At 42.2% G+C, this 27,328-nt stretch overlaps 1 protein-coding gene across 2 annotated transcripts in view; it reads left to right on the plus strand.

The window, feature by feature from the left end:
- Positions 1-12,154: 12,154 nt before the first annotated feature.
- Positions 12,155-27,328, plus strand: part of tyn (trynity) — a 40,760-nt gene continuing 25,586 nt past the window's right edge. The window contains exons 1-2 of one of the 2 annotated variants that reach the window (XM_018017074.2): positions 12,155-12,648; positions 20,512-20,550. The gene's annotated coding sequence lies outside the window, so the exon portion shown is untranslated. The remainder of the gene's footprint in view (positions 12,649-20,511; positions 20,551-27,328) is intronic. The other variant, XM_089475605.1, reaches the window with a different exon arrangement.

A 27,328-nucleotide genomic window follows, 5' to 3' on the forward strand; every position in this document is an offset into this window, starting at 1 on the left:
CTTTGAGCAAGCTTTGTAAACCTATTTGCATTTATATCCATGGATTATCAAAAATAAAATTCACTGATTTCCATTAGAAGAAAGCTGTTAATCAAAGAAGACCAAGAAATTAAATCTCTGTACCTATTATTTAGTGTCTAAGTCAGTATTTTGCGATTGGCCATATTCAACTATTGTAAGTCGTCTTGCTGCACTTTCCTAGCACTCCATACTTATCGATCGGCTACTAGCCGATCTGCCACTGCACTTAGCATATTTAAATAGACAGTAATGAGTTCGCCTGGCAGGCAGAACTTGACGTATAATCAGTGAACTCAATCTGGAATTATTTGCACTCGCAATTGTCCCAAAATTGGCAAATAGAAAACGCCAAAGACTTGCACAAACAGCCGGCGAACCGCTCATTCAATATTAGCTGACTAAACATGGCCAAGAAGAGACAGTTGAAGAACTGGCCGTAAGCCAAAGCGGCGAGTCGAGTTGACTCCCAGTCAGACGAAAAGAGCTAAATAAGAGAGGAGGAAACAACTCTGGCAAAAAACTTGGCTAACCGAAAATTATGCGCGTAAATGGCGTGCGACGGTTGTTCGACAAATGTTGGGGCAAGGGGGCACAGATAGAGCTAGAGCTGGCTGTCTGTGGCAGAGACACAACGTGAGGCAGATTTGAGTTTCAAATCAAAAAGCTAATGAAAAGGTTATAAATGCCGTTATGGCGTACACAGACACACACACACACACACATAGACCGCATGAAAGCCAGAAATTATGCCAATACAAACATGAATACAAATATAAATACAAACACGAATAGAATTAGGCATACGATTGCACTGAGAGAAAACAAAGCAAATACAAATGGATAGGCCAAGGGAAGTCAGCACTTACATTCTTTTAATGTTTAGCGGGAATTTTGTTATATGTCATATATCTTCTTTAAGGACATATACTTTATTTAGGCATAATCATGATCTGAAATGTACACAAGACAAAAGCTTAGCTTCTTTATGTAAGTTTATCAGCTATATCGCTATATTATCTCTTAGTATCAATAGCATTCGATATATGCCTATAGTTATCGAAAATGGTGAAATGAAAATATAACTCCCAAAGTCTATAAAAGATAGATCGAAGATAGATAATGAATATTTGAAAATATAATTTTAAAAAATCCATTCATAAAATCTTCTTTTATATTCTCGATATTTACCTTACTAAAGTTGAAATAAGTTGTCAACTAATTATCGTTAACAGCATATTTGCGAAATAATCAATACATGACATGTAATAGTTGATATATTTGTAAGTTTTTTCGCTTTTCAATTGATACATGAAAACTGAAATTATTCATATGAAATTATTCATACCCTCATTTTATTTATGTATGAAATTAAAAATCTATATAAATTTATTGAATGAAGAATTCAATATACATGCTATGCTCCTAGTTACATATGCATTGCAGTTACTTGCCTTTTTTTCAAAAGTTGATACTCTCTTTTTCTGTCAGTGTAGCAGTGGCTGCTACTCAGCGTATTCTCTTCTAATTTCTAGCATAAGAAAACAAACCGAACCAAAGGAAATAAATCTGAATTTGACTCAGTCGCTGTTGCTGCCACTGCTGCGGCTGCTGCTGCTGCTGCTGCTGTTGCTGCCACTGCAGCAGTGGAATGCTAAACATGCAAGAGCAGCAGGCAGCAGTCAACAAGCAGCAGGCAGCAGCAGCTTTTAGCCGGCTTTGGCCAGGTTCGCTTCACACGCTGACTGGCGATGCATCAAGCGGCGAATTGATGCCGCCGATGATGAGGTGCCACAGCCGCTGCCAGTGTCAGAGGCATAATGAGAGCTGGCGACTGCGACGTCAAGTCCGACAGCGACGGCGACCGCGACTGCGCTTGCGGATGGGGCTGCGAATGCATTGGCTGAGATTATGCTAATAAGTTGGCGCTGGAGTTGGCAGCAAACGGTATTGGTAACCAAACTCATGGACACAAAGCGCTGCAAGCGACGACACATAAAACAGAGAGAATAGAACACAGAACAGCAGCGGCAGCAGCAGCAGCAACAACAACGGCAACAACAGCAGCAACAGCAGCATCAGAAGCAGCTATGGAACAGGCAGAGACAACAGTAAAAGCTAAAGCTGAAGCTGCATTCTAGGTCAGCGACTAGCACTAGGAGCGATGCTGCTCGGTTGGTTATGGTGTTGGCCAACGTCTCATTCATTTATCAGCCAGCCGTGGACCAGGAGCAGGCCATGGAAATCGGTCAATTGTTGCCTGGTCAACTGTTAGCAACTGCTTTTGGTTTTAGTTGTTTTTGTGTTTTTTTTCTATCTACCTTTCTGCGACGAGTATGTTGGCCTAAATGACTATTCGGAATTGGCATTTAATATGGGCTTTGATGTTGAGGGAGAGCTGGTTGGCCTCGAATCCAGCTCAAGTCTACGGAGGCGCCTACGCTAAATGACCTTCAGCTAAATAGATTAGAGATGTGAGCTGTTTGCTTTGCCGAGCTGATATACGAATGCTTAAAGTGATATATAGAAATTGCCAAGCTGAATTCTGGCTATTTGGACATTATTTACGATTTTCTATTTAATTTTAACTTATTAAGCTATCCGAAATTACTTAAAATGACTGATATAGCATTGGAGTAGTAGGCTGTACTACCTTGACATTTATACAACAATTCAAATTGTAGTAGAACTTAATTTCAATTTGTTGTTTAGTAGCAGAAGTAGGAAAATATATTTTTGGTGAAGAAACCATTTTTAATTTTTGCAGAAATCGAAGATCTGGGCACTGTCAAAATAATGAGTTTGGAACTTATTTATGCATTGATGTTAAAAAGGAAAAGTAATTAACTCGAATATCCAAGTTGTTTCATAAGAACTAACTGTGTTTTCTCACGCCAGATAAAATCAGGCAGACTTTCAGCTATTTGGCAAAAAAAAAATATTCAAAAATAAAGCAAAACAAAGCAAAGCACAGCAAAGAAGTGAAAAGTCAACGTCTGCGACTGTTCATTCATGGATATATTTAGCTGAGGATCTGTATCTTGAAATTTAGCTGTATCTCTCTCTGTATCTGAATCTGTATCTAGTGAGCTTTACAGTTGTTTTTGCGCCGTTGTCGTGATGGTCGCTGTGGCTGCTGAGCGCGAGCTCGCGTTGCTCAGCCAATGCCAATGCTAATGCTAATGATAATGATGATTATGATAATGGCCGCTCGCTAGCGATAATGATGGCCAGCCAGCTGACAACTGTCCACTAACTGAACTGAGTCTAAAACTCTAACCGAACGCCAGACAGCGGGGAATGTGTGATAGTATTACCCGCAAATTACAGTTAAATTAAAGACCATTCCGTGATTAATTATATCTCCAGCAATTATACACAAATATGCAAACACATACATACATGCATATATAGAGTATTGGGGACCTCCCAGGCGACAGCAGGCAACGGCATCAAATGAGCATTGTGACATAGCCGATCATTCAGCTATTTGGGTAACTTCTATTCGTTTTCGAAAATGTTGCCAAAAATTGTAAAATTGAGTCAGAGCGACGCCCACGGTTAGTTGTCGAAGACTGGCCCCCACCGACCGCTATAAGCTGGATATGGAAATTAATTAGCCTTTGGCTTTAGGTTTTGGAAGTGGGCGAGGTCGCGTAGCGCTGCGCGTTCTGTAGGTCTCTGGGTCGCGTATCACTTTCATATTGATAATCGCAATAAATCACAGAAGTGATTTTATTATTTATTTATTTTATGGCATATATCGAAGCGTCTCGAGCAGCCGCTGAGACATCAAATAAAGTTCTTTGATTCGTTTTGACTGTTATTTGTTTTCATTTATCGTTGTTGATGTGACTATTGTTGTTGTTGTTGCTATTATAAACGTAAAAGCCAAACAACAGCATTAGTAACAGCAACAACAAAAAGTTGACCCAGTAAAAGAAAAAGTTTATTTTTATAAATTTTGTTGCCCCTTCCTCTGGCTGTTTTTGCACTCTTTTTGTTTTTGTTGCTGTTGCCGCAGTTGTTGTTGCTGTTGTTCTTGCCTTGCAAATTTTTTGGCCAAAAACTTTGCATAGTTATTAATTCTTAACGGTTTTTACTTTCACGTTAGAACAATATGGACAGAGGCGATAATTATTTCTAAAGATGCCGCAAACTGGCTTCAGCCTGCGTCGCCCTGCGTCGCTCTGCGTCGCGTTCGTTGCCTAAGTCTTTTGTTTGCTCTTCCCCTGGTCGCTTTATCAGCGCGCTGCCCGCTCATGCGCACATCAGTCTAGCCCAAATATGTTGTTCAGATATACTTATATACGGCCAACTAACGGTTCGGCAATGACCAGCAAACTTTGCACTATTTGTAGAAGTTTAAAGTCATTTTTGTTTCTTTTTCTTTCTCTCCCCCTCTCTCTTTCTACAAAATTTGTTTTTATGTGTTTGTTTTCTGATTTGATTCCAAAACAAAAAAGCAGAGACCTTAGCGAAAAGCAAAAGCAAATATATACATAAATGGAAACTAGAACATGATGCAAATTACACTGGACAATGGCCAAAGAGGTTATATTTGGCTCGGCCCAAAGCCGAGGTGAAACCTAAAGATCGAACAAACAGAACTGCAGAGACAAAGCGAAATGCAAAAACAACGGCAAAAAATAACTTTGTTTGATATATGAGAGCATTTACTTGTGCATATAGACATATAGTATCCGGGAGAAGTGTGAAAATATCGATGTTTACAAAACTCAGCAGGAGCCTGAATACTTAAGTAGACTATATAGGTTATGTACCTAAGTCAAATCCAAAACCCAATGAAACCCGTTTGCATTTTAACTTAATATCTCTAGGATATTATATTTAGGTATATTCTAACAGACCTCACTCGAAATCTGTTTATTGTGCGAGAAATATTTTTTGATTGCAACTTCTACAAATGATGTGGGTATATTTGGTACTACTCGTTAGACTTACTCTATTTGTGACTGTTCTCATATTAATGATCAAATATGAACTCTTTCTTTAAATCAATATCAAATTTTTATAATAGACATATACATAAATATCAAATACCTTTCAAGAAATACTTCTGTTTCGCTTCTGTTTACATATGTTATTGTGTCACATTGCCAAAGCTTATCATCGACTTTGGCCCCAATTCTCATGCTCATATCAGATTACTCTATAAAGTAGCTTATCTAGGAATAAGTTAAGATAGTTAATAGCTTCGTATTAAAACACTTTCATACGCAGCTGCTGCAGTGCGAAAGAGTTTCGCTCTTTCATGTCAAATGCATTTTGGACTATCTCCAATTTATGTAGGATATCTTTTCGTTAGGATTGCTGTCGCTCATCTGCAGCTTAATCTCGTTTTATGGCCGCATCTAGCTGAAGATTTGGGTCAGTCCGATGGTGCCATCATCATCATCATTATCGTTCATAATAACAAGCGGCACATGACATGATCTTTGGAGATGAGCATGCAAGCCAATCGACAGGCGCGTTTTCCTCTTCAGATTCAACTGCTGCTGCTGCTTCTTCTTCTTCTTTTCTGTTTCGTTTTTTATTTTGTTTATTGCTGTTGTTGTTGTTGTTGTTGTTGTTCATCTTCTGTTTTTGTTTAAACTCAATAATTTTTCTTGTTTTTGTACAACTTTCACATGTGAATGCGATGTCTGACGATTGCCGTCATCGCCTAGGCCCCGCCCCCGCAGCCGTTAAAAAGGCTGCCAGCGGCCCGCCTCCTGCCCAAGTGATCTCCTCGGCCCATTTGCCCCCACCCTTGGGGGCTTCGAGTTAATGTCTCGCTACGTTTATTATGCTGGCATTTTTTCATCTTCATCATCATCATCTTGTGCTTCTTCTTATTTAAACATTTTTTTCTCCTTTGCAATTTTGCTGATTTTCTTCTAATGGCTCTTGCTGTACTTGCTGTTGCAGCAACACTGCTGTCGCTGTTGTCTTCTTGCTGGCGGTTGCTGCTCGAGCTATAAATTTAATTTCGATGCAAAGTTACAGCTTAATTCTAATGCCCAGCTACGTTGGACACGACCAAGACGCAGGCCCAGATGGAGACGGAGACGAAGACGTTCATCATCATCAACAGCAGCGAGAAAATCAGAATTCCAGCGTCTGTGTGACCGGCGGGGCTGGCTGCCTCTGCCTATTGCCTGCCTCTGCTGCTAGCCGCCCTCCTCGCCCCCCTTCGCTTTGCCTCTCCCCCGCTGGGGTTTGCGGGCATTTCACTTTTTTCGTGCCGCAAATGATGATCGATGTGCGCGTCGCATGTCGCTGTCGCTGCGGCCAAACGTGGCACGTCGAACATTTCGCCTCTTCTGTCTGCCAGCATTTAAATTGGCCAAATGCAAATGGCCTCCAAGCTCCAAGCTCCCAGTCCCAGCTTCAGCACCAGCCAGAGCCGACGACAGGCGATGCCAAAAATTATTAAGATAAATGTCAAGCACGTCTTAGAATTGCGCAAAAATTAATTAGAGACTAAATAGACTCGCCTGCCAAATGCAATTGCAGCTTCCCTTGCTCTGGTCCGCGATCCGCAATTCGCAGTTCGCAATCCGCAATCCGCAATCCTTGCTAATCAGCCCGGCAGCTCAGCTCGGCTCGGCAATCAGCCTAATAAATGACTGCGCTTGTCTCTGCAGTCAGCTGCGCAGTCGGCGTCGCCGCGTCGCTGCTAGCAGCGCATCTTGTTAGCCGCAGTCCAGGCGCTAATTAGCTGCGTTCACTTTGGGGCTGGCCAGCCGACATGGCCAGCGAATTGCTGCCAACTCTTTGACTGGCAGCGAACCTCTTGCGCCTTGTTGACAGCGAATGGGCCAAGAGAAGGTCCAGCCCCAGTCCCAGTCCCAGCCTCAGCCTGGACATGACTTGATTGAAAGCCCAAAGAACTCACCTGCGTTTCGGCAACTCCACAGCATTAAATGAGCTGTCCCCCACTCGCCATCCTCCATCTCTCCAACAGCTCTGCGTGCCTCCGATCTTGGGCTGCATCAGCAAATACCTTAATGGGTAATTCACATACTCAGCGGACACGATCAACACCCGCTATAAAGAATTTAGTGTGTTATCTGCTAATTTCTATAAATTAACATTCTCGCAGAGTTATGTGAGAGATTCAGCTGCAAAAGAGAGCGAGAGATAGAGAGAGAGAGAGAGCGAGAGAGACAATAATCACCATTTTTATAGTTCCTCAGTTCATTTAAGATACAATATCTTATTACGTATCGCACTACTGCTTAGAAATACGCAGATGTATCTAGATTTTAAATTTCATTAGCTTAATGTAGATGCTGCAACAACTAAGCGATTTGTTAAGCAATAGATCTATGTGAATGGATCTCTGGGCTTTACACGGGATTCGTTAGCATGTTTTCTCTATCTGACTTTGCTATATTTAATCCAGTCGCACACATACGCATTTATAAAATATATAATATTACATAAATTGTCCCTTCAACTTATCTCTTTTCGAAAAGTTTTCTTTATTGAAGAATATTTAACATAATCTGCTTAGTTTTTCATAATGTTAATCGATAGTTACAAAACGTATTATCTACTAAGCAATTCCTTTGGAGATGTATGAGAGAATTCGTTTGTTCGAGGTGCTGTCATAATATGCCCAAGTATAACGACTTTAATTTTCCGAAAGTTTGAACTTCACTTTGTGGCGTTACCTCAAGTGCCAGGGCTCAGCTCACAGCTCGCCTCGCACGAACAGGGGCTCTTTGGTAGGCCTAGAGATTAGTGGCATTAGTGTAATAGCCAGACGCCTGGCCATTATGAAATTAATTTTTGGGCTGTACACAAATTCTTGGCTGAGATGGGTTGAGCTCGTGTTTAGAATCTGTTCAGATCATCGCCGCCTTCTCCGAGACGACTTCCGGCCGCCTTGGCGAACGCTTTGTCTATCGAAAACTCGTTGGCCGCATTGGAAAGCTAACGGTTAATGGCTGCTGTCTGTGATTAACTGGCCTGTATGATAACAACTAATTAGCTAGAAATCAAATCGAATCAACAACCAACCAAACAAACAAACAAACAAACAGACAGACAGTCGGATAGATGGACAGACGGACACATGAACAGATGGACGGAAAGACAAGATTAACTATTCGCCCAGGGAAGTGAAAGGTTATGCGGACTTTGCGTTGGCCATCTTTTTGTCGCCCCGGCATCGTTGGAGCATGGAGAAGACCGGAACAGTGTCCAACTGAACCGAACTGAAGTGAACTCGGCTAAAAAAGTAAAAGCCTTCCACATACTAGAGTTGAGCTGACCAGAAGAGAACCAAGCCAAAGCCAACAAGCCAAGCCAAAAGCTGAGCAAAAAAAAGAAAGGCTGTCTCGTCCACAAAATGACCAAAGCCGTGCAAATATTTAGAACAGAACCAAAAACAACAAAAAAACCGCGACGCACAACAAGCCCGCATGTGTGTGTGTGTGTGTGTGTGTGTGTGTATGGCAAACTGGTCAAAAGCGCTGCGTCAGCTGTGAGTTAAGACTGTCATAACAGCTGCTTGGAATGCCAGGCGACTGCAGGAGATGCTGTGACAGCTGTTTGAGATGAGCGCGTGACACGAAACGGCCATGAATTGACAGCTAGAGATGACACACAATTTAGCTATGCTTTAAGCGCATATCATGAGGCAAGCAATCTAGAAATAGCTAAATATATATCATATACGACAAGCCCTAACTATAAAAAAACTCAGTTGTTTAATTGAATAATCATTTAAATACTATTAATATGCATATTCAAATTCATTGTCAGAATGGAACTGCAGTAGTTCATTTGAGTCTGCTTTAACTAATAACATTAGCATCAATCAAAATGAAACTAAATATTACATAAAATTATGACAAAGCGTAGCGCATAAAATATTAAGTTAAGATTGGATTGTATTGCAGTAAATCACAGGATATATTAGAGATGAGCTCGTGATAAACAACAAAAGAGAAATACTCTTATATAAGCACATAAAGATATTTATACACCTATATATGTATTAATAGAATTCACATAGATTTATAGAAGTCGTATTTTGGCATCACGCAACCATCACTAGCGCATGAGGTAACTGATAGCTGGCGCCCAAAACACAGCAGTTACTTGAATGCGGAGCAGTTGCAATGGCGAGCAACGGGGCTTTTGGATTTTTGCAGCTGTGACATAGAACATGTTCTCAGGGGACGATGGGGGGTGGGAGGTGGGAGGTGCAGCGTGGTGGGTGGGGTTAGCCGAGAGCTGGGCTGCAGCTGGTGGGAGTTAGGCTGCTGCTGTTGCTCTGTGCACTAAACAGCGGCAGCTTAAATAAGCGGAACCCAAAGCGTCAAGCAATTTTCTTATTTTAAGTGATTTCTTTACGCTTTCGCGGCGGCTGCTCCAGCCACAATAACGACTGCGACGTCGGCGTCGACAGCGGCAGCGTTCCATTCGTTCCGATCTTAATTATTGTCGCTTGCAGTCAGTCAGACAGTCAGACAGACCAAGGCAAGTCTCCGTCTCCATCTCTATTTTCATCTCTCGTTTCTTTCAGCTGCTGTTATGTCAAGGCGCGCTGCAGCTCAATTGATGCCGCCTCTAATGAATTATGATTACATTTACAGTCGCTCGCCTGCGGTAACTCTACAAGGCGCTGTTAGGGCGCTGTTAAGGCTCGCTGTTAACATTTTTGCTGGCTGCGCCGTTAGCAGCATGGCAATGACCTGCGACTGCGTAGAGTTTACTTGACTAAATTCTCATTACTCGGCAGCAGCAACAGCAGCAGCAGCCGCAGTCTCTGCTGAAGTCAGCGTCGCAGTTGACGTCGTCGCAGACACAGCCCCTACCTTGGCCCGCAAAACGCAAAACGGACAGCCACTTTAATATTTGTTTTCTTCATTTCCAGCTAGTTTATTGTTGTTGCTGTTAGTTCTTTGCGCCTCGCAGGCAACTCCGTTAATGTTTAATGCAAATATGGCCAGCGATTCAGCTGATTTTCTTCTTTCTTTCTTTATACATTTTTACTTAACATATTTCGGACGTAACGGCCGTAGAATTTGTCACCCTTTGCCTTAATTGGCATAATATCAACAAAATATGCTGTACCCCAACCACTTTCTATTCGCATAAAAAATAAAGAAGAAACAACTAAGCAAAACACTAAAAAAACATGAAACGAAATGCTTGAAAAGCTGAAAAATTCACAGCGCCATTGGCCAGAGACCTCTGTGTTTATTGTACATGCCAGATGTACATAAAATGTAATATTTATTTCTATAGAAGCTAACTGCAGCTTTCTAAACCCGCACTGAGACTTATTTATGTTTGGTGTGATTTGCTGCTGTGTATGTAGGATAAACAATATTTCTACAGCTGAATGAGGATGCGCATTCATTAGAAAACAGTTAAATTGAACCCTATAAAATTCACATAAACTTTAACTTTATAATCATCGTTTATTGAATGAAGTCGAAATAAAATAATATTCAAGAAGTCAAATATATTTCTTATAAACACTGCACAGCTTCTAGCTTCTAGCTAAAGAATAAATAGTAGTTTTTCACATAGAGTAATATCTATAATTGTTTAATAAGTTATCTTTGAGAATAATCATCGTTTTTAGTACAATTCTGAAGTCGAATAGCAAAGACCTCGTCTCAATCCTTAGCCAACAAATAAATTTGCTTGAAGACAGTGAATGAATGAACATTTTTTAGTATATGATATGATAGGATAGACTATGATGATATCTTTATTCTTATTAGATTAGAATTAATCTAAAGCTAACTTCAGAATTAAGCACTGGCAACTGGGACCATCGGCTTGATGATGGTTTATAATTGGATAATTGGATGAACAATATTCGGTTCTCTAAATCATATAAAATATCGCATGATGATAGATATTGGACTTTTAGAAATTAATTCCAAAATTAAAAGAAAACTATATTTTTTTCTGTTAAAACGTCTGAGCAAACATTTGTAAATTGCTTCTGAGGATGGAAAATTAGAAGTTCTCTAAATTCAACAAGCTTAATATACCGAAAGTTATTCCAAAAGTTAACTGCGAAAGGTAAATAATCTAGTAAGATATTCAGCTATGCCAAGCAGCAGCAGCAATTAGTCAATATTTGTGAGTCTTCTGGGAAGCACGTAGAAACGCATTCTAAATTCGAGTACAGTTAGAATGGAAATACGTGTAGATTCTTGGATGTTTGTTCATTACATTGACGGCCATCAATAAAGTACGCCCATATTTATCATTGGGCTGGCATCGCTGCCTGATTACACAACATGCCGTGGCTGCTGCTGCAGTGACTGCGCATAATTCATTAGCATATTTATCGGTCAATAGTGGATCAACAGCATCGCAGATGCTGACAAGATTACGACCGATTCCCAGCGCCTGCCCGCCCGCTTGCCCTCTACCCTTGCCACACTACATAACGCCCCGAACGGTAGCCATGCAAATCGATGCGCTGTAACAGGTGCCGTTGTCTCTCAGCATGTAATGTTGAGACAACAGCAAAGTAAGGCGAACGGCGAACGGCGAGCGGAGAGCGGAGAGCGACGTGCGAGCTGCTTGTCTCGCAGCCCGCAACAGTGGGCGCTCTGTTGTTCAAGTTCAATGCTACGAGCAGCGAGTGCTGTTAATGCTGCTGGCTCTGCTGTTGCTGTTGCTGTTAAACTTGAGGTCGCCTCGAATCCAACTCTCCGTGGAGAGTGTGTGTGCGCGCGTGCGCTATAGTTGTTGTAAGTTTGGAGAGCGCGCTCTCTCGTTCTCAGCTTTGTGAACTCTTTCTTGTTCTGCAGAAGAGGCGCAACGCTCGCTCGACCGTGTCTGTGTGAGTGCCCATGTAAATGTGTGTACGTGTGTATGTAACTGTGTGTGTGTGTGTGTAAAGTAGAAATGGGCTCGCGCTTTTCTTCGCTTCTGCTTCGTGCGTTTGCATTGCTGCTTCTGCTGTTGTTGCTGTTGTTGTTGCTGACGCTATCGCTGTCGCTGCTGCTGCTGGTGCTGGTGCTGCTGCATAGCTTTCTTAACATGATGACGACGACGCCGGCGTCGCTTTCTCTGCCGCTGTTCTTGTGCGCTCTCCCAGCTGGTTCTTCTTCGCTGTGGAGACCTCTGGGAAAAGCATAAAAGTGGCGCACTCGCTGGCCCACCAGCCATTGCGCGTGATGCAATTGAAGTGCCAACAGCGCCGAGTCGAGTCAGCATTAGCATCAGCAGCAGTAGCAGCAGCAGCAGCAGCATCATCAGCAGCAGCAGCAGCATTAGCGTGGACATACTAAATACTTTTTTTTTTTTTAACAACTCTGTGTGCTCCTAGTGAACTTGGTAGTGTGCAACATTGCAACATTTGGTGGCATTCGGATTTGAGTACTAGACACCTCCTTGTGCCCCACAGCGCTCAACAAAGTGTCGAAAGTGTGAAAGTGCAAGCATTTTTTTCTGTTCATCAATACTAAAAAAAATCAACAAACAAATAAAAAAAAACACGCGAAAGGATTTTCGTAGCCAACGCATACAAACCGAAGAAGGTCAACGAAAACATAAAGCCTTCTCCAGAAACACCATCAACAAGAGAACAAACAGAACTCTTAACTCAATTTATTGTGCAATATAAACATAACGAAGGTAAGCAAAACTCCAAATGCCTGTGAAGTTCAAAACTCAACAAGTGCTGAATTTTTTTATACATTTTTTTTATGGTATTCCGTAATTTTAAGAAGTGTTGCAAAAACCGAAATGAAACAAAAAAGAACAGCTAAGAAAATGGAAACTTACAATATAATGCCAAACATGTACATGAAGGTCGTACGAAAGAAAACTGGTAAATGAACAGTTATGAGAAATACTGGTTAACATCTCCTAGTAAATGTTACATTTCACAAGAATAATATTTACTAAACTAAACAAAGAATATATATAAACTGCTAAAATATAATATACAAATATAATTCTATTCAAATTCATATTTGATATTATCAGTTATGATATTTTAAAAATCAATCAAATAAAAATATAATGCAGAAAATATAAAATTAGAAAATAAAACTCCCGAAAAATCATATTAACTCAATTATATAAATATATATGTATTAAATATAAAAAAAAAAAGAAAAAAAACACAATATATCAAATAATAATAAAACAATAAAGTTCCTTTGTTAAAGTTCTTTGATTATCTTTCTTTCTTTTTTTTTTTTAATTCAGTCAAGTAAATTAAACTATCTGAAATATTAAAAATTAAAATAAATAATTATATAAATTTCAAAACTGTAAAATAATAAAATAAAAATAAATTGCATACAATAATGAAGAAATTTATGTGAAGCGAACGTCGCTGGGAAGATAACGTTTTTCTTACCTAGCTAGAGCATAGAGCAGTACCACTCAAGAGATATGTATACATATCAAATGATGATATTATCATTATGTACGAAATAATAAAGCAGAAACCTGTAAACCTTCGTATACAGGCACCAAACGAAAGACTTAGGCAACAAACTTGAATTCTAATGTGAATAAAATCATATATGAGTACACATACTGCATGCGTATTTCTTTAGTGCATGTATGAGCGAGCAAATGTGTGTGTGTGTGTGTGTGGCAGGATGAGCACTCACTTCCATTGCCCGCAGTCGCAGCTTTGGCTTTGCACAACTTGCGCCATTTTCAATTCATTGGAAAATGCAGGCAAGACCCAAACCCCCTAAGTCTAAAGCCACCCAGCTGGACACGCTCTCTCTCTTACACAGGCACACATACACACACACACAAGCAAACATACATGCGCTCGCAGCAATGGCACATTTAATGCTCTTTCTTTTTGTCTACTTTGTCTACTTTACTTTAGTTTTTTTTTTTTATTATTTTAATGCCTGCGCTTTATATTTTCTGTTAAAGTCATTAACGCAATTAACCGTTATTACCGGGCCGCCATCGTCGTCAGCGTCGACGTCGTCGTTGCTGGTCACCCAATTCATTAGGAAAGCATTTAGTGTAAAAGAAAGACACACAGATACGCACACACACAAACACAACGAAAAGCAGCAGCAAAAAGCAACGGGCCGAGAGCATGAGAAACGCATTAAAAAAAAAAAACTACAACAACAAAATTATGAAAAAAAGCGCACGCAGCAAAAAGAACTGAAATGCGGAGCAGCAGCAGCCCCCAAAGAAATAACTAGCTGCCCCCCACGCCCCTACCGCCACATGGCGCAGTGCACTGCACCTACCCACTGCGCCACTCGGCCGGCGTTTACTTTTATAGCTTTACACACACACACATACATGTGAGCACATCTTGAGCAGAAGCCAAAAAATGCGAGTTGACTTTGTTGAAATTAAAGTTTATTGTTCTTTCATACACACACACACACACACCTACAGTGTGCCGCCCCGGAAATAACGTAATAATGTTGTATAAAAATGACTTGTTGCTTTATAATCGAATCGTAAAAGAGCCCCCAAGAAATAGAATGGCAGCCATAAAAGCGGTTTAACATTAGAGCGAAACGGTACGCGTTGCATGCCCCAAAACAAAAGACTTAAGCAACGAACTTGCCAGCGAAATGCATTTGCATTTAAGTGGAAAAACGTTTAATTGCAGCAGGCCACACAGACCACAAGACCAAAGAAATTACGACCAGCCGCCCGCAACATTAAGCAGCCCCTTCACACACCAACAACCACCTCCACCCACCACCACCCGCCACATGACGGCCAGCAAAAGAAAGAGATTTCTCTGTCGTTATCTGTCGTTCATTCTGCGTCGCCATCTGCACGAGATGCGTGTCGGGCGGGTGGGTCGTTGGGGTGGAGAGCTACGGAGCTGACCCACATCTGCCAGAGGCTTAAGAAAGCCAGCAACACTAACCAAAAATACATGAGAAAATGCCGATAACAACAACAACAACAGCAACAACAGCTTTAACTAAACGTCAAGCGCTAAAAGCTTTTTTTTTTTTTTGTTTCTTGGCCCACTTTTAAATGTGTTTCAGTTCATTTGCTGGCAATCAAGTTGCCAAGTTTCGCAGCGGAAATTGATGAAATCGATTTTGATTAGATTAGAATACAAACAAATAAAAGCAACAACAACAACAGAAGAGTTAAATAGTGAAAACTAAATGTAGATCGAGCTCAAGCGAAGCTAATTGAAGCTCTATAAAATCGAGATCGAGTTTACATTGGGCTGAAGTAGAGGAGAGAAGAAGAGTTAAAGCAAATATTTAAGTAATTGATAAGATCGAATATTCAAACAGCTCACAATGAACCACATATATGTATATATATGATATGATATACAGCTAACAGATAGCCAACTCAAGACAGGAAGCAAGGGAAGTTAGGTTGAGCTTTAATCTATGTATGTGGTTTATAAAACCATTTTTTAGATATCAATAATAGAATAGAAATTCAGTAATGAGAATTTATTAGTTAAATTATAAAAAAACGCATTTCACACTCAATTTCAATTGCGTTTAGTCTTAAGCTCCACTTTTGTCCTACTTCTACTTCTTCTCTACTTAACCACTCTAAAGAGCTTCTATGACTTTTCGTTGCTAAATCACATATCATTAAATTTTACTCATGGCCACAAATCCATTTAGGCTTCTCTCACTTCAGCTAAGTTTCGACAAATTGTGGCTGCTTTCTTTAAGTGGGGAAAAGAACAGCATATTCATATCTAAGTGCGCCATCTCATGCAGCAGCTATGCAAAATGTGATGCACCAGTTGCAAGAAGTTTTCTTTGCCTGTTCCGAGCCGCTATTTTTGTTTTTATTTTATTATTATTTTTTTTTTTTTTTTCTTCCTTTAAGAACTTGTCTACTGCCTACACACAAGCAACTGCCACTAAAAGGAAAAATAAGAAGAAGAAAATGCAACAGCAACTACAACAACAACGGCAACCGCAACAACAAGATGCTTGTTCATCCTGTCTCACATTTCGGCCATCAGTGGCTCAGCCATTTGGTGGCTCTGGCGGCTCATTTCGTTTCGGGTTTGGTGCCGCTTCGCTGCGGCAGTTGTAACTGAATGCGCTGTGGCACAGTTAAGAGTTGTTGTTGCTGTTGCTGTTGCTGTTCGAGTTGAAGTTGGAGTTGTTCTTTGGCATTGTTGTTGCTGTGGCGCTGACCCACATTCTGAGCAGCAGCAGCAGCAGCAGCAGCCAGCCAGAGCAACTGTAGCAATCCCAGCAGCTGTTGAGGCACTCTGAGCAAATTAAGTTCACGAATTCAGCACCTGTTGCGACAATTGATTCGCGAGCCATGGGCCCGAACAACTAGACAATTGAAGAAATGTACAAATATACAATTGGATAAATGGTAAAATAGCTGGCAAAACACTTTGCGCCCAGTTCTTAAAGCTCTTCAAACAGCGAACAGCTCAAGAGCCTGTTGAATGGTCAGCGATACATGTGTTGAGTGCGCGTGTGTGAGTGTGTGTATATATGAGTGTACTCAAGCTCAAATCGCTTAAACACTCGCTGAGTTGCAACTTCTGCTTTGCCATTTTCCTTTTGTTTTTGTTTTTTTTTTCTGCCTGTTCCAATTCCAAATTCCATGTCGCAAAATGCTGCAAATGATGAGCTGGCAGTTTTTTTCAGAATTTTCTTTTCTATTCTTTTTTTTTTTTTGGCTGGTTCCACCTCAAATATTTTCGTTTTCTTTTAGAGGGGGGGAGGCTGTCTGGAATCTGTGCTAGTCAACGGTTGTTTTTCTTCTTCTTCTTTGTTCACAGCACGCCCCACTGACCGCTCACTCGGCTTTATTTGTAGCTAACTACGCGCCCTCTAAGCCAAATGGAAAAAGATTCTACGGTTGGCTTTGTTCGCGTCGCCCATTATGAATTTGATTGTCGCAGAATCTGTCAGAGCTGACTCAACTTTCAACAACAGTTCCCAATTAGGCCATCAAATTATTCAACGCACAACAAAGAATCAAAACACAATGGTCGCACGAGGGTGTGGATCGAAGACGAGTTGAGAGAAAGACCATGAAGTGAGAGGAGTGTATATAGGGCAACAGTTGAGGTCCTCCTCTAGATATCGGGTATTTCAATGGGCCGGACAAATATTCGAATTCCTAGAGCTAGCTCTTTTTTTTATAGGCATTGCAGATATGATGGAGAAGTAGTTTATTATCTAAAGGAAAGGCAAACTAGCTACAGAAATCGAGGTTTATTGGTTCTTGATGGAATCAGCAGTTATAAGCCAAGTCACAAAAGGGAAGCTTAGGCGTCATTTATTAGCAGCTGAGTCAGCCTAAGAGCAGCTATTCATTGATTTCTATAAATTCAGCTTTGCTTTCTACAATTTCCATTTCAAGTTCTGTCACAAAGACAAACAAGCGAGTGAGAATTTAGCATCCGAAATACTATTCCATTTACAAATTCCACGACAAAAGTTCTGAAGCCATATACAAAGCCTGGCCTTGTTATAATTCGCATTCTCTATGCCATAAAGATGACAGAAAAAAGAATTCGTAATATTCAGTTCTCTCTTTTCTCAAAAAAAAAAAAGCAAACAAATTTAAATAACTAACTTGATTAGCAGCTCACGGCTGGCGTTTGAATGATTGAATGATGATGACTCGCGGCATCATGTTGGACATTTATGATGATGAGCCGCAGAAGTGGAAAGCACTTGCCGGAGCTGGATTAACAGCTACACTTCCAGCACTTGTGCCATTGTCCGTGCAACGTGTGAAAGTGTTCCCATTTCGAGTGTCATTTCAAGTTGGGCGTAGTGCTCGTCTCTTCTGCTTCTTCTTCTTGCTCATTTTTCTTTTCTTTTCTTTTTATTTAATTTTTTTTTTTTTTTTTTTTTTTTTTGATTTCAACATGCTGCTAAATGATATCATTGCACTTGACGTGTCCAGCGGACAAGAGCCCAGTTCAACTGTATATTAGTGGTTGTGTGCTCATTCGTTGAGCCACTAGGCCGTAGTTTTAATGAGCAGCGCCTGAGCTTTAATTAGACTTGGGCAGCATGCAAATGCCTCACTCCAACTGTATGTGTGTGTGTGTGTGTGTGAGTAGAGTATATTTTTGGAGTGTGCGAATGCCAAGTGCCCTCTCTCTCGCTGAGTGCCTCTCCCACTCTCTCTCTCTCTCTCTCTCTCTATCTATCTATCTATTACCTGCCGCGCTCCATAGAATTTTCTTTTGGAAATTGGAGCAACTGCAGTGAGCTGGCATCGTTTTTTTTTTCTCTGCCTCTGCCGCTGCCGCTGCTTGTGCCTTTTGTTATTCACAGCAGCACCACCGCACCACAGTGGTGGCAGCCGCTCAGCCAGGCGTTGCACATTTGCATAGAGCTTAATGGGAATGCCGCCCAACTAACCTGCCGCATAGCATTGCTTGGCCAAGTTTGTGTCTTAAGTCTTTTGTTTTTTTTTTTTTTTTCAAATTCGGTCAAGTAATCAAATAGAAAGCAAACATTTATTGTTATTGTAGCTGCAACTTTATATGAACTTATATGTATATACTAGTGGATATATATAAGATTTTTTCTTTTTTTTTTGCTGGCTTCGAGGAAGACACGACACGTCATGTTCCTGTCTCCAGATCTTGTTCGCTCTCTCTCTCTCTCTCGCTCTGTCTCTGGCTGTCTTTGTTTTTAATTGTTCGTGCTGTAGTTGTTACTTTAATTACTCAGCATGTTATTGCCGTGGCTGTTTCTGTTGCTATAGTTGCTGTAGATGCTGCTGTGGTGGCTGTTGTTGCTGTTGTTGTTATTGGTGGCATGCAAATATATCCGCTAGTCCATGTCCCGATCTCCGGCTGCCTCATGCAGCGAAACAATTTCTTTTTGCACTTTCCACTCGCTGCTGCTGCTGTTGCTGCAGTCGATTGAATGATGACTTGACGACTTGGCGGCGAGTGCCCCACCAAACTAGAGGCCAGGTGGGCTGGCCGTCTGCTTATTGCTTGGTGGCTGCCAGGGGTCGGGTCGATATGGGCGTGGCATGGCAATACGTTCGCCTGTTCGCTTGTTCGCTTTTCCAATTCTTCATTCCCTTCTGTGTTATTTTGTTTTGTTTTGCTTTGCTTTGTTTTGTTTTGCTTTGCTTTGCGTCTATTTTTTCTCAGCCAGTCAGCGCGTATATCAATAACCCATTAGACGAGCTGCGCGCTAGCTGGGAGCTGCTGCGAGTAGTAGATACCGTTACGCAGCAACTTTTCAGCCAAAGCAAGCGGGCCGGGTCGGGGCCTTCGGTTAGCTAGCGGTTTACTAGCCGAAGAACATGTTGTTGCCGCTGCTGGAAACCAGAATGAAGCAACTGCCAGCCAACGGCATAATGATCATAATGATGATGACAATGCCGCAACAACAGCAGCAGCACCAACAACAACTACAACTACAACAGCAGCTCACAGCTCACAGCTGACCATCAAATAAGTTCAAATATGCATTCGCCTGCTGTTCATCTTCAAAGCCAAAGAAAAGTAGCTTAAATTAAAAAAAAAAAAATGAAGAAAATGAAAAAAATCAAAATCAAAATGAAAATCGAAAAAACTCGTTTTCCGCGCTTGCCCAGCTGCATGCTCGTCCATAAAGTGCATTTCCCCTGATTGTTATTATGATCAGATTCGGGAATAACTAATAATTAAGGCGCATTGTTTACGCGCAGCGTTGAAAGATGCGGCCGAGATGTGTCCGTCCGATTAGCTACAGCCAAAGAAAGCTGCTGCTGCTGTAGAGTGGCAGTTGAAAGCGAAGAAGCTTGACTATTTTTGGGGAAATGCTGTAAGATGGGACTTAAAGATTTATGCATGGGCTTTACATGCATTGAACGGCCTACCTCCAAAAAAAAAAAAAAAAAAAAAAAAAACAAAGCCAACAGAAGCAAAAACAATATCTTTCAAGTCGGAGATAAACCAAGACCCACTCAGAATAAACATGCTTTTTAATATCTTGACAGTATTTGTTATGCTAATTTTCCCAGGGCGATTATTCAGAGTAATGCTGAGAGACCCATAAAGTTCGAATTGAGTTGTAAATTAGCTGGGATTTTCAGACTATCTACTCAGATTTTAATATAGATGTAACTGCTGAGCACTTTGTTGGAGATATATACATAAAAATTGATGTTTGTTGATAAGTTACTAAATTTATTTCCAAGGCGTGAATATACTCCTGCTTGATTGAAAATTGGAGCAGGATATTCGTAATATCTATTAATATATTGTATATACTATAAAAAGGCTAGGAGTTTCCATAAATATACATATAATCAATTCAAACTTCAAGACAAATTGAATTTAACTAACCACGCCCATCTGCCCATCTGTCTGTTAAGTATATACAATAATTTTGTTTATCAAATGCAAATGAGTCCAGACACAGATTAAGCTATTTAGCTATAAAATTTAGTGTTACTTCTAAGACATTATTTTTGGTATTAGCATATTCTACTGTAAGCATTCTCTCTCAATGAAATGCCACAAACTTCAACTAACTGTATTTTTATTTCCATTTCAATTTACAGTTTTCATCGGCATCACATTTCGAGCTGCAACTTCTGAAGGTAAGTTGCCATCCCGATGCGAATCCAAGTCGATTTCGCCTCATCGAGTCTGCGCGAATCGGAGTTCATTTTCGCAGCAGAAGAGAGCGCGCTGCGATGGTTTTGGGCAGCTTTTACTTAAACCTGGCACTCAGATGCCAATGGCAGGTGTTGCTGAGCTGCAGCGATCTGCAGTTGATTAACTGCACTTAATGTTGCTATTGGGGGCTGGCAGCGGCAGCATCTAATCGCTGTTGCTGCAATCGGCATTGGGCACTGGACACTCGGCTCAGCTGTGATCCGCTGCTGCTGCTGCTGCTGCTGGGCCTATTTATAAGGCAAAGCGTTGCGCTGCAATCAGTTGGCAATTAGTCACTCAAACTGACTGACTGACTGAGCTAGCTAGGCCGGTGCTGGGCCGGTGCTGGGCTGGCAGCAATGATTGCAACTGTTGCCGGCCATACTTCACAATTAGGGCTGCGTGGCTGCAGATAAATGTCAGTGGTCTTTGGTCCCCACCTAATTGACGATCAGCCGCAAGTTTAGCTTTGGCGGCAGCGTTGGCGGCTTTCAATGACATTGAGTAATGCGAGCAACGCTTAGACAGCACCAACAGTTGCTGTTGTTGCAGCAGCAGTAGTTGCCGCCAACAGGCCGCTGAACGTTGCTTTTGATTTGTTTGCACCACCAACTGTTGACGACTCGCCAACAATTAAGTGTTGCTGCTCTTCTTCTTCTTCTTGTTATTCTTCTTCTTTTTCTTCTTCTTGGTGCTGTTGCTGCTGACAAAACGAAAATGAATTGCCGCTTTCAAAATAGAAGAAGAAGAGCAGCCAGCCGCTCCAAGACAAAAGACAGGCGGCAACAATTCCAGCAGAAACAACGCCCCAACGCCTAGTCAGAGTCGGTCCAGCGCAGAGCTCGTCTCACAATCTTTCTTTCATTTCGCCCGCTCCCACTCCCTGCCGCTCACCATATAATTCATTATCTGATGCAGCTGTAGATGCATCTTCATGCCAATGCCACAAAGATGCCAAGATGCGTTTAGCTGTCGCAGCCGCACCCCGTTGGCCACATCGTTGCTTGGCCGCTGCCATTGCAATTAATTTCTATGTCTATTTTTAATTCGCCTTTTGATTATTGCTCGGGCAGGCGGCGGCCTCAACGGCCTCGACGGTTTGAAGGCTGCGCTGTAACGGTGCTTGCGGCATTGGATGCTGGATACAGATTTGTGGGCTGAGTGTGTGTGTGCTTTGGGCGTGAACGCTGCGCTTCAGCACCTCACATCAATATTATGATGGCATGAAAACAAAAGACTTAGGCAACGAACCCATCACTATTCTGATAGCTAGCAGCCAAAAGACTTGGGCAACAAACTTGCAACTATTTCGGGCAATAAAACAAAAGACTTGGGCAACGAACCTGTCATTATTCTGATAGTTAACAACAAGAGGCATGGACATGGGCAGCCAAGCCGCTTGCAACTGTTCTATTGGCATGCAGCTGGAAAGCTCTCACTGCTTCGATCAATGAAAACAAAAGACTTAGGCAACGAACTTGCGCTTGCCGTAACGGTGCTTGCAGCTGTTGCTGCTGCTCGTTTGTGATTTGTGGTCTTGGCGTCAATATTTTGATAACATCTGAAAACAAAAGTCTTTGGCAACAACCGTGCGCTATTCGCTTCAATTGCAGCGAGGCACACACAAAAGACTTAGGCAACGAACTCGCCACTATATTGCACTAATTAAGCTATGCACCAGCCCCCTGACGGCGAGCTAGTCTTACTCTCTCTCTCTCTCTCTCTCTCTCTCTCTCGCTGTCTCGTTGCCTGCTTGCCTGGATGCTGCTTGCTACTGCTGTTGGTATGAGGAAGTTGTTGCTGCCACAAAACTGCGCGTATCTCTCGCTTGTATCTGGCAACTTTGGGTCGCATGTGTGTGCCACAAATCGTTGACCGTTCTTCGTGCGGAGCACTGGTTTATTTGCTGTTGGTGGCTCGTTTTGTTGGCCGTTTGGCTCTGAGCCTTTATCGCGCTTATCAGCTCGACTCCATCCATTTCCGCTGAGCTTTGTTTGCTCGACTTGGACACAAAATGCTTAAATTGCATTTGCTCTTTGCCATTCGATTGTTCGTTAACCAACCACGCCCCACCAGCTATGAGCTGGGAAAGTGGCACACATTTGCCTGCAATTAGCACACTCGCTCAATTACTTATCGATCAACGTTCAATTATCGATAAGTGCGAAATTTCATATTTATCTTGCACTTATTTTCAGCTTTAATTGCCTAGCTGCCGTCTGATTTATGTGCTGGCAAGCAAGCCAGCAAGCCACGAGGCAATCTCGCATAAATCGATATAAATTTATCGATTGTTTTCGCCTGCAAATTCAATTTCCCTTTTTTTCTGCACCTCTCGCGCCGCGTTTTCATTTATTCGCCTGGCTTATTGGGTCATTTCTCATCGCTGCTCGCATTGTGCGCCCTCTGGCCCGCAGCGGCATCATCATCATCATCGGGATTAAACACGATGATGCTCGTGTTCATTATCGTCATTTAGAAGTGGCAATTGTGAATTTATTGCTTTTGGCTGCCCGCAAGCGTTTATTGATTCAGCTTGCCAATTATTGTGCAAATAAATTCCAAATTGCGTGCAGCAACAACAACAACAACAACAGCAACAACAGCAACCAGTACTACGATTGCGGCAAACTTTGCCAACGACAAAGTGTTCGCTTCATGAACTTGGCTAAATATTGTTCTGGTTCCTGTTGCTAGTTGTCCAAGTTGCTGCTGTTGCTGCTGCTGTTGTTGCTGTTGTTGCTGTTGCTGTTGCTGGTGCTGTTGCTGTTGCTGCTGCTTCTGCTGTGGTCATTGCCAATGGCCTGGCACATACATTTTTGTACTTTATGGGCAATTTCGAGCGTCAAACAAACAACAAGAACAAATGGCCAACAGCAGCGGTAACTCTAACAGCCAAGTAACGGATACACCCGCCGAGGGGGGGGAGGGACAACGACGAGGCGATCTAAGAGTTCTGCTAACAATGCGTTCCATTGTGTGGTACAAATTGTCACACAAAGTTCGCTGTTCGGGCTGCTAATGAGCGCAGCACGAGGAACTTAGAGACCAGGAAGCTGATGATGGCAGAGAGATGAACTGAAAACAAGAGTAATTGGAATAGAGCTGATCCTTGCCAGATTCGAAAGGAGGCTGCTAATGAGGCAGACGGCGTAGGTGCATGCCGCAGAGGAGGAGTTAGAGGCGATGAAGCTGGAGATATGTCAGCAGATGAAAAAGTTTTAAAAGACACGCGAGTCAAAGCAGGAGACGGCAGACAAGGGAAGGAATTCAAGATAAAACTTAAAATGAATGTCTAGATGTGCCTAGGTGAAACTGAAGACAATTAGAAGAGCCGAAGATGGCAAGGATATGAAAGGAAGAGTAAGATGAACGAAGCTGAGCATGGGCAAGGAAAATGGAAAGAAATCTTCAAGTGGATTCAGCTGTAGTGCCTTAAGTAGGAACTGGAGCAGCATCCACTAGCGAATTCAGCTAACACACATGATGCGGCTTATTTGAATAGCTAGCGAAAGAGTTTGGCTAGGAGATTCAAGCAGAGATAGACGAAGTCGAGGCCAGCGCTAGAAAAGGAGTTGAAGGCAGAGTCCAAGCACTCGCAGCTTGTCATTTGTTTGCTGACTTTATGAAAATGCCGGCGATGGTTGCTAGCCAGGCTGCCCAGGCTGCCAGGCTGCCAACAATGCCAGCTTCATCTTCGTCTGCCAGCAGCAGCAGCAGCAACAACAACAACAATAACAGTAACAATAACTTCGCCTGCAGCTGCTGGCTGAGGCTGGTGCAGCTCCTCCGGCTGTAAGTGCTGCCACTGCTGCTGTTGAGGCACCTACCCACTGGCAGCTGACAGACTGACAGACTGACAGACACTGGGATTAGCATTAAACATCAGCGGCACTGCCATCAATACGACTGGCGAATGGCCCAAGCAAAACCAAGCAAAACTAAACAAAGGCCAACATCGAACGCAGCGCCAAAGTCAAAGTCAAAGACTAAGACAAAGATGTTGCCGATGGCTGGATGGATGGCTGGATGCTGGGCTGGCCAGGCTGCTGTTCTCGCTGCTGGTCGCGAATGTTATGCAATTTTAGCTACTTAATGCCCATCAGTCAATCAGTCCAAATGTCTGTCATCACATTTATTTTTCGTTTTTCGCTGACGGCCTGCCGACTAGGCCTGAAAGCTGCCATCAGCCGCAATTCACGCACGCACACACACACACAACACAACACCTCGAGTGTAGGATGCCAAAGGATTATAGCCATTGGCTCACTCTATTATTAAACATTCTTATTGTAAATACTTATGCCGAATGAGGGGAAAAGGCCAATCTGCAGACTCAGAGTGAGAAAATTAATTATGATTTTCCGTTCATCTAGCTGCTAAAGATCTTCTACAGCTGCGGGCTAACAGAACTTTCATATAATCACGGCTTATCTGCAGCTATTAGCCGCAGCTTGGGCAGCAGAACAATCATCAGACGACACGAAATCCCCGTATGGACAGCCAGTATCAGAATTGATAGCATTCCGACCAAAATACACTCGTAGACAATTTGGCATAACAAATGATATTTAATGGTGTGTTAGATGCCGTTTTAGTCAGGGAGCTGCTGTGGTTCATTACGGCCGAGATTTGCACACTTCAGGCAGCATTTTGGGCATCCATTTGGGCAACGGCATTAGTACCGTAGGAAACTTGGCAATTTGCTAGGGCAGACTAGCTGAAAACTGAAAATAGAAAACTGAAAATAGAAAACTGTTGAGCAATTGGGCAATTGAATTGGGCAGAGAAGCGAAATACACATTTCATTTTGGCCATTAAGTGCACACCATTAGCGATAGCACACACACAACCACACACACACACTCACACATTAGGCCGGCGGGTATCGGGTGAATGGTTGGCCAAACTATCGGATGCCGGATGGCAAAATGGGGGCAGAGCATTGCTGAAGGAATGCCATCGTTGGCGAGAAAGTTGCGCCAGCAGCCATCGATCAATCGATTCTAAATCGATGCGATAACAACCCAGCGCCGCGGAGTCAACCAAATTTAGCAATTTAGCCATAAATGAAAGACCAAATTGCCAAGTTGGCTGCCGTTGGCCACTGCCTGACGGCCCGGCTGACTGGCAGTTTAAGCCTCATTAAAAACGCCCCAAATGCACCCGCTATGGCAGTGGCCATCCGCCGTTCGACAGCAGCTCCAACTGCAGCTGCAGCCTTGACTACAGCCACAGCTCCAACTCCAGCACCAGCTCCAGCTTCGGCTTTAGCTTTGACTTCATCTGTCTGTCGGCTGTCTGGTGGCTTCATTATTGAAATGTGCACATAAAATATGAGAAATAATTGCAATTATTGAGTAGGCCTTTAACAAGCTGCAAATGCAGCGCAGCCTCCGATCTTCACACTGCAACAAAAAACTTAACGCTTCACAAATCTCATTCCGATTCCTTGCTACACTGTTTCATGCTCATAAAGAACTATGCACAGAGTACAGTTGGGAGAAATTAAATATGTTGTCTGTCATTAAAAAAAAAAAAAATAAATAAATTTAATATTTATTTTTCCCTTAATTAAGCTTTTTCTTATCCTACACTTAAAAGCCTTTACGAAAGTTTGTATAAAGCTTAACTATTGAAGAGCTTAACTCTTGCTTAAGCTTTGAAAATGAATTGAATTCTTTGCTAAAAATAACCACAACTGCTTAAAGCTGTCATTAAAAACAAAAAGCTCGACATTTGCAATCTGGGAAAATCTCTTAAGGCGGACTTGAAGCTAGCTCAAATCTGGCTTACACCATCTTAAAGCAATGTTAAAGCTCTGCTTGGGCTATCTCAAAGCTGTCTTAAAACTATCTTAAAGCGAAAGCTCGATTAATAGCTTCGCTCTTTTGTTGTTGTTTTTCCCTTTTCTTTTTTTTTTTTTTTTTTTTTTGCACAGTGTGCGGCATTTGCGTTGCCATTTGTGGCACATGCAGCGCCCACGCGGCCGCCAAACCAAACGCTCAGCCTGCCGAGGTTCGCTGCTGTCCAGTGCTCCATGGCATTCGGTTCTTTTCAGTTTTTTTGTTGTTTCTTCTCTGTTTTTTTTTTTTTTTTTTTTTTTTTTTTTGTGTGTGCATGTATTTGCATTTTTCATTCTTTTTCCCCGCGCCATATTCGAGAGACGTGAACGTGGATGTGGACATGGATGCGGCTGCAGCTCGGACGTGGATGCGGACGTAGACGTGGATGTGGATGTGGATGTGAACGTTGTTGTGGCCATGGCTGTTGCTTTGGTTTAGTTTGTTTGTCAGACTCATTTGAATGCAGTCGCTATTTATGTTTTATGCTAAAGGCGGCCCCAGAGATAACACGCAACCGGCAACTGGCAACTGGCAACGGCGACAACACCAAATGGCTTCGAGTTTAGCTCACGTCTCTTCAGGTCTATAGCTCTTCAGGTCTGCAGCTCCGCAGCTCTCCAGTTAAGGCCATGCCAAACGAGGCTGGGCTGGCCAGTTAAGATTGTTACCTTTTGTTTGGCTTCAACTCGAAACTCTCGCCCAGGCGGCCTTTTATGGTGCGCCACATACAAAGCTCCAAGTATATATATATATATATCTATGCATATATATATTTATATATGCAAATAGATCTGCAGAGCCCTGCCCTGCCTTGCGCTGCCCTGCCTTGCCTTGCCTCAACCCCTGACCCAGTCGAAAAGTGTCGGAGCTAGCT

This window comes from Drosophila arizonae, chromosome X, assembly GCF_054131065.1.
Source record: "Drosophila arizonae isolate 15081-1271.41 chromosome X, UAZ_ARI_1.0, whole genome shotgun sequence".
Classification (NCBI taxonomy): domain Eukaryota; kingdom Metazoa; phylum Arthropoda; class Insecta; order Diptera; family Drosophilidae; genus Drosophila; species Drosophila arizonae.